The 14,147-nt window shown below is 45.6% G+C and overlaps 1 pseudogene; it reads right to left on the reverse strand.

The window, feature by feature from the left end:
• The window catches only part of LOC119358316, a 19,632-nt pseudogene extending 11,911 nt beyond the window's left edge, over positions 1–7,721 (reverse strand).
• Positions 7,722–14,147: the final 6,426 nt, after the last annotated feature.

Here is a 14,147-nt window from a genome sequence, read left to right on the forward strand (position 1 = left end):
CAGCAGCCCAAAGGGCGGGAAGCGGCGGCCTTTGGTCCCGGTTGGTGACACCAACCGGGACTACAGAGGGGCATTGGTCACGGTCCGTGGCACCAACCGTGACCAATGCCCCCTTTAGTCCCGGTTGGTGCCACCAACCGGGACCAAAGGCCTTGTGCTGCCCCGCGCCCAAATGTTTAGTCCCACCTCCCTACTTGAGAGGGAGCCGCACCTGTTTATAAGGTGGGTGCGCCTTCCCTCTCGAGCTCCTCTCCAAAGCAGGCTTTCGGGCCTAACCGTGCAATGTGTGCCTGTGGGCCTACTAGGCCTCCCGCGGGCCTAAATCCTGGCCCATGGTAGGGTTTCTAGTCGTATTCAGGCCGTGGGTGCCCAGTAGGTGGCATTTTTTTTTGTTTTTTTGTTTTTTTTGTTTCTACTTACAACAAAATACTTATTGTTGCTATATTTAATTATTTTCCAGTTTTTTTGTTTTGTTTTCTGCATTATTTATTTTGTTTTGTTTTTTGCTTTATTTTTTAATTCTTTTTGCTTTTAGTTTTAGAAAAATTATAAACTTTCTGTTAGTGCCATTAGTTTTCCAATTTGAAAACACTTTTTTTGTTTTTTTGTTTTCTTTGTTGCTTTATTTATTTTATTTTGTTTCTACTTACAACAAAATACTTATTGTTGCTATTTTCATTTTTTTCTAGTTTTTTTGTTTTGTTTTCAGTATTATTTATTTTCTATTGTTTTTTGATTTATTTTTTAATTCTTTTTGCTTTTAGGTGAGCAAAATTATAAACTTTCTGTTGCTTTATTTATTTTATTTTGTTTCTACTTACAACAAAATACTTATTGTTGCTATTTTTCCAGTTTTTTTGTTTTGTTTTCTGCATTATTTATTTTCTTTTGTTTTTTGCTTTATTTTTTATTCTTTTTGCTTTTACTTTTAGAAAGTTGAAAGTTGAAAGTTGGCATGGGCCAGGGACTAATGGTCATGGTATTACGAGGGCCGACCCATAAGACATGAAAGCATTTCAAATGAACTCTGGAAAAGTTGAAAGTTGGCATGATATCATAATTTTTCACCCACATAGCATGTGCATGTACGAAACGGACAATGGTAGCATGTTCGTGTGTTACAAAGTTGGCATGGTATCATCATAATAGTTGCGGGAGAAAGTCTTCACTTTTTCTTCGCTTGTTTCATTTGCTTATTGCATTGTAACCATGGATAATTTTCATTGTTTATCAGGATGCTTGGGTCAGCCTTGACATTGAAGGGAGGAATTTCATGAAACTTTTCATAATCTTCAGACATGTCTGTCTTGCCGTCCACTCCCAGGATGTCCCTTTTTCCTGAAAGAACTATGTGGCGCTTTGGCTCATCGTATGATGTACTCTCTTCCTTATCTTTTCTCTTTCTCGGTTTGGTAGACATGTCATTCACATAGATAACCTGTGCCACATCATTGGCTAGGACGAACGGTTCGTCAGTGTACCCAAGATTTTTCAGATCCACTGTTGTCATTCCGTACTGTGGGTCTACCTGTACCCCGCCGCCTAACAGATTGACCCATTTGCAATTAAACAAAGGGACCTTAAAATCAGGTCCGTAGTCAAGTTCCCATATGTCCACTATGTAACCATAATATGTGTCATTTCCGCTCTCGGTTGTTGCATCAAAACGGACACCGCTGTTTTGGTTGGTGCTCTTTTGATCTTGGGCGATCGTGTAAAATGTATTCCCATTTATCTCCTATCCTTTGTAAGTCAATACAGTCAAAGATGGTCCCCTGGACAACAAGTACAACTAATCACAAACAGTGTTGTCACCTCTGAGACGTGTTTCCAACCAACTGCTGAAAGTCCTGATGTGTTCACATGTAATCCAGTCGTCGCACTGTTCTGATTGTTTGGAGCGGAGACTGTTCTTGTGTTCATCGACATACGGGGTCACCAAGGTAGAGTTCTGTAGAACTGTGTAGTGTGCTTGAGACCAAGAACATCCGTCCCTGCATATTATTGAGTCTCTTCCAAGAGTGCCTTTTCCAGTCAGTCTCCCCTCATACCGCGATTGAGGGAGACCTATCTTCTTAAGGCCAGGAATGAAGTCAACACAAAACCCGATAACATCCTCTGTTTGATGGCCCATGGAGATGCTTCCTTCTGGCCTAGCGCGGTTACGGACATATTTCTTTAGGACTCCCATGAACCTCTCAAAGGGGGACATATTGTGTAGAAATACGGGCCCCAGGATGACAATCTCGTCGACTAGATGAACTAGGACGTGCGTCATGATATTGAAGAAGGATGGTGGGAACACCAGCTCGAAACTGACAAGACATTGCGCCACATCACTCCTTAGCCTTGGTACGATTTCTGGATCGATCACCTTCTAAGAAATTGCATTGAGGAATGCACATAGCTTCACAATGGCTAATCGGACGTTTTCCGGTAGAAGCCCCCTCAATGCAACCGGAAGCAGTTGCGTCATAATCACGTGGCAGTCATGAGACTTTAGGTTCTGAAACTTTTTCTCTGGCATATTTATTATTCCCTTTATATTCGACGAGAAGCCAGTCGTGACCTTCATACTGAGCAGGCATTCAAAGAAGATTTCTTTCTCTTTTTTGTAAGAGCGTAGCTGGCAGGAGCTTTATACTGCTTCGGAGGCTTGCCGTCTTTTTCGTGCAAACGTTGCAGGTCCTCCCGTGCCTCAGGTGTATCTTTTGTCTTCCCATACACGCCCAAGAAGCCTAGCAGGTTCACGCAAAGGTTCTCCGTCACGTGCATCACGTCGATTGAGGAGCGGACCTCTAGGTCTTTCCAGTAGGGTAGGTCCCAAAATATAGATTTCTTCTTCCACATGGGTGCGTGTCCCTCAGCGTCATTCAGAACAGCTAGTCCACTGGGACCCTTTCCAAAGATTACGTAGTGTAAATCATTGACCATAGCAAGTACGTGATCACTGGTACGCATGGCGGGCTTCTTCCGGTGATCTGCCTCGCCTTTGAAATGCTTGCCTTTCTTTCGACATTGATGGTTGGTCGGAAGAAATCGACGATGGCCCAGGTACACATTCTTCATGCATTTGTCCAGGTATATACTTTTAGTGCCATCTAAACAGTGCGTGCATGCGTGGTATCCTTTGTTTATCTATCCTGAAAGGTTACTGAGAGTGGGCCAATCGTTGATGGTCACGAACAGCAACGCCTTAAGGTTAAATTCCTCCTGTCTGTGCTCATCCCACGTACGTACACCGTTTCCATTCCATGGCTGTAAAAGTTCTTCAACTAATGGCCTTAGGTACACATCAATTTCGTTGCCGGGTTGCTTAGGGCCTTGGATGAGAACTGGCATCATAATGAACTTCCGCTTCATGCACATCCAAGGAGGAAGGTTATACATACATAGAGTCACGGGTCAGGTGCTGTGATTGCTGCTCTGCTCCCCGAAAGGATTAATGCCATCCGCGCTTAAGGCAAACCATACATTCCTCGGGTCCTTTGCAAACTCATTCCAGTACTTTCTCTCGATTTTTCTCCACTGTGACCCGTCAGCGGGTGCTCTCAACTTCCCATCTTTCTTTCGGTTCTCACTGTGCCATCGCATCAACTTGGCATGCTCTTTGTTTCTGAACAGACGTTTCAACCGTGGTATTATAGGAGCATACCACATCACCTTCGCAGGAACCCTCTTCCTGGGGGGCTCGCCGTCAACATCACCAGGGTCATCTCGTCTGATCTTATATCGCAATGCACCGCATACCGGGCAGGCGTTCAGATCCTTGTATGCACCGCGGTAGAGGATGCAGTCATTAGGGCATGCATGTATCTTCTCCACCTCCAATCCTAGAGGGCATACGACCTTCTTTGCTGCGTATGTACTGTTGGGCAATTCGTTATCCTTTGGAAGCTTCTTCTTCAATATTTTCAGTAGCTTCTCAAATCCTTTGTCAGCCACAGCATTCTCTGCCTTCCACTGCAGGAATTCCAGTACGGTACCGAGCTTTGTGTTGCCATCTTCGCAATTAGGGTATAACCCTTTTTGTGATCCTCTAACATGCGATCGCACTTCAGCTTCTCCTTTTAACTTTCGCATTGCGTCCTTACATCGACAATGACCTGGCGGAGATCATCATCATCGGGCACATCGTCTGTTTTCTCTTGATCTTCAGCAGCTTCACCCGTTGCAGCATCATTGGGCACATCGTCCGGTTCCTCTTGATCTTCACCAGCTCCCCCTGTTGCAGCATCACCTTATTCAGGGGGCACATAGTTGTCATCGTACTCTTCTTCTTCGCCGTCTTCCATCATAACCCCTATTTCTTCGTGCTTCGTCCAAACATTATACTGTGGCATGAAACCCTTGTAAAGCAGGTGGGAGTGAAGGATTTTCCGGTTAGAGTAAGACCTCGTATTCCCATATTCAGTGCATGGACAACACATAAAACCATTCTGCTTGTTTGCCTCAGCCGCATCGAGAAACTCATGCACGCCCTTAATGTACTCGCAGATGTGTCTGTCACCGTACATCCATTGTCGGTTCATCTGCGTGCATTATATATAATTAAGTGTCCAAATTAATAGAAGTTCATCATCACATTAAAACCAAAGTGCATACATAGTTCTCATCTAACAACATATAGCTCTCCAGAGCATCTAATTAATTAAACCATACATTGAAACAATGTAAAACATTTCAATGCGAAAAGAAATGCGATCATAATCGCAACCAAGGTAACAATTGATCCAATGGCATAATGATACCAAGCCTCGGTATGAATGGCATATTTTCTAATCTTTCTAATCTTCAAGCACATTGCATCCATCTTGATCTTGTGATCATCGACGACATCCGCAACATGCAACTTCAATATCATCTTCTCCTCCTCAATTTTTTTTATTTTTTCCTTCAACAAATTGTTTTCTTCTTCAACTAAATTTAACCTCTCGACAATAGGGTTGGTTGGCATTTCCGATTCACATACATCCTACATAAATAAAATCTATGTCATGTTGGTCGGCATAATTTTCATAAACAATAAATGAACCAATAGTTATAAAGATAATATATATACCACATCCGAATCATAGACAGGACGAGGGCCGACGGGGGCGGATACCAAAACCATCGCACTATATAAGATGCAATAATAAAAGTAAGAAAATAATACAAGTATCTATGTAAACATACAAGTAAGAATATTTTTCCTTTCAGAAAGAAGATAAGAACAAGAGGCTCACCACGATGGTGCCGGCGATGAGCTCGGCGCGGGTGATCGACGGCGGTGAAGACGGGGACGGGGCGTGACGGACCGCTAAACCTAGACAAATATTATGGAAAATGGAGTTTGGAGATCGAGCTTGGAGAGGAGAAAGCTTAAGTAGTGTGGCTCGGGCATTCCATCGAACACCTTGTGTGCATAGCAGGTGAGCTAGAGCACCACCAAGCCCTCTCCCCCTCGGCCAGAGAAAAACATAGCACTGGGGTGCTCTGCTCGCGAGCGAGGGGTATATATAGGCACCTCATTGGTCCCGGTTGGTGACATGAGCCGGGACTAAAGGGGAGCCTTTGGTCCCGGTTCAAGCCACGAACCGGGACCAATGGTGGTGGGCCAGGAGCGAGGCCCATTGGTGCCGGTTCATCCCACCAACCGGGACCAAAAGGTCCAGATGAACCGGGACCAATGGCCCACGTGGCCCGGCCGGCCCCCTGGGGTCACGAACCGGGACCAATGTCCACATTGGTCCCGGTTCTGGACTGAACCGGGATTAATGGGCTGATCCGGCCTGGACCAAAGCCCTGTTTTCTACTAGTGCTTGTAAGGGCATGTACAATGGTTGATAAGATAATCTTATCTTAAGTTTTGCATGTAATTTAGAGATGACAAAGAAAAATGTCTACAATGGGTCATCTCTTAGCATTATCTTCAATAACTAGCAATTCCTAAAAATGTGGTGAGACATATTGTGCTAAGAGATCATCTCTTGTCTTATCTTAAATAAGAGAAGACAAGCCTTCTCTTATGAGTTCTATCTTCTCCACCTCATCATTTATCCTACGTGGCACTCCTAAGATAACATCATTGTACATGCCCTAATGAGCACGGACTTCAGCATTGTACTCCTATTTACCATGCATTTCCCCCTTTTTTCTCATGCAAAATAAGAGCAAAAGGGGGGGTATACAATTTACCTAAGATTCTGCTCCTCCATCTCCACCAAATCACAAAAACGACCAGAAGAATAGCTGCTGCAGAAGCTAGAGGTGCCACAACCGGTACAATAGGAAACCTCTTACGGCCATCTGCTACATCTGTGGCAGCCAAAGCAAATCTAGTGAATTATTTCAAGACAAAAAATGGCCATGCTCCGTAGAATAAAATGGATAAGAGCACGAGAATGGATGTACATACCAAATTCTGATTCGGACAACCTCAAGTAGAGACTCTGCTCGCTGACAATGAGTCGAAGATCAACGATGGCATCCGCCCACATGACGCAGCCGCTACGATTGCCACCGCCTCGGATATCGGCGGCGGCGTAGGACAAGCACGAGCAGTCGGCGAGGCGCCTGTCCCGGCACTCCTCCAAAGTAGCCATATCAAGGTCCACCGTCGCATTTTGCGTGTCGGGAAACCTCACACCTGGCACCTCCCTGAAGCGGTCCGTCGTCGTCCCGCCGCCACAGTCCAGACGAGCATATCTCGCCGGCACCCGCCCGCATATTGCTTCATTTGCCACGCCGCCGGCGACACGGGGCTGAACCCCGGCACACAGCCGCAGAACGACGAGGACGCCGCCTCGGGGTCGCAGAGGCCAAACGCCCCGCACTTGCCGTAGGCATCGCAGGTACTGTCCCTCGCCCCCCTGCTGAAGAAGGAGACCCACGCCTGGGTGCTCGCGTCCCACACCAGCCGCCCCGCCACGCCGGTGTGGTTCACCACGACGCGAGTCAGCGGAGCGCCGGCCACGGCGGTGTACCCGTAGGTTATCTCCATCGGCCTGGCCGTGAGGCCCGTCACATGCAGCGGGTACCTGTCCTGGTACGTCAACGCCTCCGGGACGCCGTTGAAGTAGACCCCGTTCCAGGGGCCCGTGCGGTACGTCATCACGCCGCCGTACGTACCACGTGACGATCTCCGGCAGTCCGCTAGATTCCAGCGTGCGGCGGTAGTCTCCCGGAGACGGATCGTCGGCCGAGCGCCACGATGTGAGCTGCCACTCGGCTCCTGTCCAGAAGTTCCTGCCGAGCTTCATGCCGGACAGCAAGGTGTCGGACGGGTGATCGAACGACTGCCACAGGTAGGTGACACTGCTGCCGTTGCGCACGACCAGATTGCCGGACTCAAGAAGCTGGGCCGCCGCAGCAGTAGCGCCGCCGGAGAAATCCGATGACCAGAGCGTCCGACGAGAGCCGTCTAGCAGGAGGAGGGTGCCGCCGCCGTTGAACACCAACATGCCGGACATGTCGCCCAGCAGAGGGTCGGCGCGGTTGGCTACCCAGTAAACAGTGTCGTTGGACACCGAGAACCATATGCCCAGGCCCAGGTATCTCTTGGTGGACGCCCCGGGGGAGAAGAACCCCAGGGTGAACGAGCCGCCGGCTGAGACGAGCGTGTCGCCGTCGGTGAGGTTCTGGCCTATCTCGAGCTTGTCAGAACCGGAGGTTTGGGTGGAAAGGAGCAAAATGCATGCCAAGAAGAGCAGCAGGACGAGCTGGCGAGTTGGCCTCATGACGGAGAAGTTTCTTTGCGCTCTTCTTGCACGAAGCAGGGACATGCTAGTGATGTACATGGACTGCTTGAACCGGGAACGGGATGCCTTTTCTTCTTCTTCTTCCAAATAACAGAAGATAAATTATTGTGGACTAGTTCACCTTACGTACGGTTAACCTGGTAGATATTTATTTTTTACACGTCAATAGCGGGATTACGCAGGCCTGAACCTTATATTATTACTGAACTAAAACAATAGCATAGAGTTACAGTAAGGGGGAAAAGGAGAAGGAAAGTAAAACTACATGCCGGCAATAATCTCGCAGCAAGATGAGACAACATGTCTCCCCAATCACGCAACAGGGATGTTTATCAGCATTTTTGCATCGGTGAGACCAGAGCATCAGATCGTCCGCTGCTGCGTTAGCAATGTGGTGGACTCCAAGAGTTTCATTTCTGAACACCTTTGTGTTGCAACGCTTCCAAGTATTCCACAGGATAACAATGATCACAGTGGAGCGACTTATTTGGAAGTGCCCCAAGCGACATTTCCCCTAGGTTGGCCGGCCTTACCTCGAAGATATTGCTTAGGCCGTCAGCGACCCAAAGTACCGCCGCGGCCACATCAACTAAAGGCGCTACCATGGCAGTGAAACCGACGGCAACACAAACTAGAGAGCCAAGGCAGCGAGCCCACCAACACATGGGCCGGGCCGGACAAGTTGTTACTCCCAGGGCAGGCAGACTACAAGTACCCAGCCAAGACGCAGCGAACGGGCATCCGGGCTTGGATCACGAACGGCAACGGCGGCTTCCTCTTTTTCCTGTCATCTCCTACCTCCTGTACTCTCCCTCCTCCTCAACCTCTTGTAGCTGAGCTTGAACTTCCTGTAATGGAGTAATTCGAGTGATTCGTGAGTGGGTACATAACATAGGCCGTCCCAAAGAGGAAGTAGATGATTGTAGCAGAGCGGCAGGTGAGCGATGCTCTCGGTTGCACCACAGAAAGGGCATGCATCTGAAGTAGCGACCGATGCCCAAAGTCTTTGTTCGTTGGTGGAGACACGGCCCTTGTTAGCAAGCCAAATGAAAAATCGACATTTGTTTGGCGGACTCCGGTATAGCTCCCCACGTTTGTCTCGGATTTGCTTGAAAACGGACGTCCGGACCACTTCGTGGACTGATGGGAGTCCCCATTAAATGAAAAAAGTTGATACAAATGGTCTGGACACCACAATCCGGATATATACATGAGCTTTGAGGGTCTCCTTTGAAGATGTCTTTACCCCAGAGAGAAAGAAAACCCTTTAGCGCACATAACAGCGGCAAAGGCGTCCTAGGAGACAGAGTCGAAATCCTTATGAAAATCCAGTTTAAAGACAATGGAAGGAGATTTTCTTTTGAAACAAGTTTCAACTAAAGCTGCGCCAAAAAAGAAATTCTCAGCAATGCCTCGCTCCCGATGAAACCAGTTTGACTTTGGTGAATTAGATCTGACATGAGACAATGAACTCTGTTTGGCCAGGCATTTGGACACAATTTTTACGACGCAATTCTGAAGGGAGACATGCCTGTAATTTTCAGGGTGTTTAGCGCCTATTTTCTTAGGGAGACGCTCAATGTAGGCTTTGTTGATACGGCGAAGATGGGCAAAACAGGCGTGGAAATCCGTGAGAAGACTGAAAAGGTCATCCTTAACCAGAGTCCAATTGGAATTAAAGAACGCCGGTTCAAACCCATCTGGGCCTGGGTTAGCATTATTCAAATTTCAATTATTGATGTGACAGAAGGACAGGCCGATCATGCATTTTAGAAATATAAGCTCCAACAAGTGGCTAATTAATTCCACCTAGATTCATTACAATATTCGATCAAAGCAAGCCTCATCGGATGTGCTTATCTATAAGCCGCAATGTCAACGCAATACTTAAAAAAATTATTTTTCTGATTTTATGTTATGAGATGTCGAGGTGACATTGTAATGCCAGACCAACAACTCGATTTGGAACAATTCTTTGTCAATCTAGGCTTTGTTTTGATTTTATTTATTTATTTGCGAGATAGTTTGAATCCCCCTCCTTACATAGCAAACTATATATGTTGGCCTTATGGTTATCCATAGGGACGAGATATAAATTCTCTCAATCAATTAAAGAATGACAAGATATTATTTTATCACACATAACTAGATTTACTTGCCTTCTCTAAAATTCCAGTCAAATTTAGACCATAACTTCAGCAGACCTGAGTGGGGTGGCTGTACGTTGGGAAGGGGGTCAGCGCCTGCATAGGAGGACCCGTTTGGGGAAGGAATCGTCTTTTTCTTATATGAAAGACAGCAGCACCCTTTTTATTTCACTAAGTAAATGCCCTTTCATATATTGCCATCAGAGTCAACCAATTTTCCACGCAACAAGAGTGTGAAAAAACATGGTGTTTTAAGACACTACAATCTGTCTGATCTTTTAAACACATTTAATCTATTGCAGAGAGAAACATATGAATTTTCTATGCAAAAATATTCTATCTCTATATACTTTTTGCCGAATTTTTTTCCAATCTAATCATCAACTGTCAAGGTAGCAACACCAGAAGTAAAAAGTACATCCAGGTCCATAGACCATCTATCGACGACTACAAGCATTGGAGCAAGCCGATGTGCCGCCGGCATCGCCCTTCCCTCACCGGAGCCAGGCAAATCTTATTATAGTAGACAGTCGGGAAGTCGTCTTGCTAAGGCCCTATAAAACCAACGCACCAGAATAACAACTGTCGCCGATGAATAGAAGCGTCGATAGGAAGGATCGAACCTGTAGACACACGACCACTCCATCTTGTGAGAAGTGCCAAGAGAGTCTTGCTGTCCAAGAGCCAGAGCAATATCATCGAGATGTGGGGCTACCACCGGTTGTTGTTTATTGCTTCCTTAACAGTTACGTTTTTTCGGATGGAGATTCTGAATAGGGTTCGTGCAATAACTAACTACTGGTTGGGCATGCTATTGCGGGACGCTTCAGAGGAAGTTGTGCGTGTGTTTGCCTATCTTAAAGAAAAAAAAAAGGAAAAACAACCTTACCTTCATCTAAAATAAAATCCTCGCACGTGGATATCACATCCATCTCAAAAAAAAAGGAAAAACCTAGAAAAACTTTTCTCAAATATAAAAAGGAAAAAAAGTCCCAATTCCATCTTCCAAAAATAATCTCCAAAAAATTTAAAAAATTCTTCCCGTCGCTAACCAGCATGCGCCACATGACATAGCTTGTTGGCCGCCCTTCCCGTGCACCTTAATGCGTTTGATAGCTCAGAGATAGTTAGAGTCATAATCATGTAATATATTATTATGAACTTATGATTCAGAATTAGAAAAAAAATGCTCTTCTTTAGTCCGTGCTGCCCAACTTTTCTTTGATGCTCCGGCATTGGGTGTCACCCGTCTCATTTACACTTGATACATGCACAGTCCTCACACTCTCCGTGTTTCACTACACGAAATTGCTTTACACACGACACTACACGCACGATCTGCGAACGATGCATCCTCCCCAACAGCGATTCCTGCATGCACGCTAGCTTTTGATGCTGCAAGTAGGATCGTGCAGGCGTCGGTTGTAAAACTGTCGTCCGTGTAGCAGCGCTGATTGTCATGACAAAGGCGACAATGCAGTTAAACTAATCAAAAGAAATAATTAAGTAATATGTACAAGGTCAGTTGAACTATTAATTAGTGAAGGAAGCTAAGCGCCTCATGGAAGGCAACTGGATGGTGAACCTCATCAAGATGGACCATAGTAAAAAAAATGTGCTAACCATGGTATGGCTGCAGCAGTTAGATGTCAATAACACATGGCCTATTGGCTGCGAAATATTTCTTTCGAAGTTAGGGAAGTTATCCCGCAAATGACGAAACCCTTGTGAGTGACAAATTTGATCTTGACGCACCATAAGGATATGCGATTGACAAAGCGAGCGACCTGGGGTACCGGGCTGTGGTGAAGACCATGATCTCCATGACATCTAGCATGATAGAGCCAGGATGAAGACAGCGGTTATTTTTTGCCAAAAAATCAGAGTTCATACATATTATATACCAGAGCAGTATACGTTAGTGATGTTTTGTTACTGATAATTAACATAAGTTTTTATTGAGTGCTCTCAAAATTAGAATATCATATTAGAATTCTAAGGTTAGTCAGTACAATAGAATATATGGAAATGAAGCACCGAAATCACACACGTCGTGGTTCCCTCATAAAAATGCATTGTTGTGGACAAATCGAATCATTGGCACGGTTATTAAAGGATGTAACCCCCCGAACCAACATGTGCTTGGATGGTTAGGTGGACAGTGGTATTTCCAGCCCACCAGAATTCAAGTCCTGGTGCTCGCATATATTCTGGATTTATTTTAGGATTTCCGGCTATGCGCGTTCAGTGGGAGCAGACATTTCTGTCGACTGCGAGGCGCCTACGTATATATGAGCGCTTTGCGTTTGTACTGTGTTAAAAAAAGATGTAACCCCTAATTTAACACAAAAACACGCTAGTCCAGTTGGTTATTGACTAGGTGTAACAAGCCCAGCGGTGCAACTACGAAGTGATACATGAAAATTGTTAGTCCATGTAGCAACCGGTGAATAGTTTAGTACCACCTCGCACATTGCCGGACGAAAATCTGGACATTGAACATAGGACAGATGAAAATTTCGGAGAAAGGCGCCGTCGTTTAGTAGTAAGTATAAATTTAGATTTCAATTGGATTTGGATTTAGATTTAGATAGTAGGGATATAGCGATAATAGACAAACATTAATGTGCCTGTAATTGCTAGCATATTCCCAAAGCAAACAGGCTAGTGTGCAAGGGCCAAAAGTTATTATAGACCTTGCAACATAGAAATTCTATAGGAGTACTAATTTTGGAGGACCGATGCTATGTGATTACACACCATGTCTCATTTACGAGCAGACTCGAAGGGGGATGCCGCATGAGGTGATGGTCTTGCGGGCTTGAGGCCCTTTGATGTAGTACTTGTACCTCGGATGTTGCGAGTACGCACAAAAGCAATCCTGTTGTGCCCGAAGGGTTGATCAGCAAAATGCGGCTGGCGCCGTACCATAGCTGATAGCTGGATTGCATTCCGCAAGCCTCAATGTAACGCATTCCGGCTCTGCCGCCACCACCACCAACACCACACACATTGCGACTGCCGCTGTCCTAGCCATCATCTTCGATGTGGGCAACTTCTCACTAAACACAACGTCCTCAAGTTTCTGTGTCTATTATCGAATAGAGAGTTTGTGTGTGAAAGTAAGCGAAAGCGCATTGCTTCCATTTATAGGCGTCAAGAATTATTGAGTACCAAATTTGACCCTGTGATATTCTACATATAGCAATTATACGTATAATTGGATGTAGATGACTAGTTAGCTAGGAGTACTTTAATTACGATTTGTTGGCTATGTACATCACGTTAGAAAATTAAGCAGCTATTTGCATCGTAGTACTATCATTTTTAATCTCAACATTACATTGTGCCAAATAAGGCCGCACTGAGATGGATGGCCAGCTAGTATCCTGTAATTATGTTTTGTTGGCTACAATTAATTATGACGTACTACTATATTTGTGGCGTTTTTTTCTCGTATATATTGTTTTCTTTACGATTAGTTAGAGAGAGAGAGAGATGGAGAATGCAAAAACGTACTGAAATAGCGTCTAAATTATGTCTTTTATGTACATCTTCCTATGTATATAGTGAGAATATCTCATACATTTCATATGACAATATGTATGCAAGTATATTCCTGCTCTTTTGCTATGGTCATATTATAAATTTAAAATTATAGGTTTTACATTAAAAAATGGACCCATAATATTTCTTTTCATTCTCTACATGGACAATACAGTAGTCAACCTCAACCATACGTTTTTTTAGCGGTAACTCAACCGCATGTAGAACGGTAGAAGTCCCTTCCTTTTTATGAGAGATGTTGCGTGAAAACCGTCCAGCAGAACCCACTTACAAGATGATTCGCCAAAAAAATGCCGTCTTGGCCTCTCATGTCTCCTCTTCAAGAAAAGCTTAGGGTTCGTCCACCTACCGCCGGCGCTGTTGTTGGTCCGCCTCGGTGGCCTTAGGGCCATGGGGGCGTGGTGGATCCCGGTCCTTACCCACTGGTGGAAAAAGGGCCTTTGGTCGCGGTTCGCAACTGCCATTAGTCGCGGTTGCGCAACCGCGACAGACCGTGCGCGACTAAAGGCCCCCCCCCCCTTTAGTCGCGGTTGCTTAAGAACCGCGACTAAAGGCCCGTCCACGTGGGCGCCAGGTGGCCGTCGGGGCGGAGGACCTTTAGTCGCGGTTCTTCTGGCCAACCGCGACTAAAGGCCGCCGCAGGTTTAGGGTTTTAGCCCCCCCCCCCTAAACCTGTTTTCTGTTTAATTTG

This window comes from Triticum dicoccoides, chromosome 2A (assembly GCF_002162155.2).
Source record: "Triticum dicoccoides isolate Atlit2015 ecotype Zavitan chromosome 2A, WEW_v2.0, whole genome shotgun sequence".
NCBI lineage: Eukaryota > Viridiplantae > Streptophyta > Magnoliopsida > Poales > Poaceae > Triticum > Triticum dicoccoides.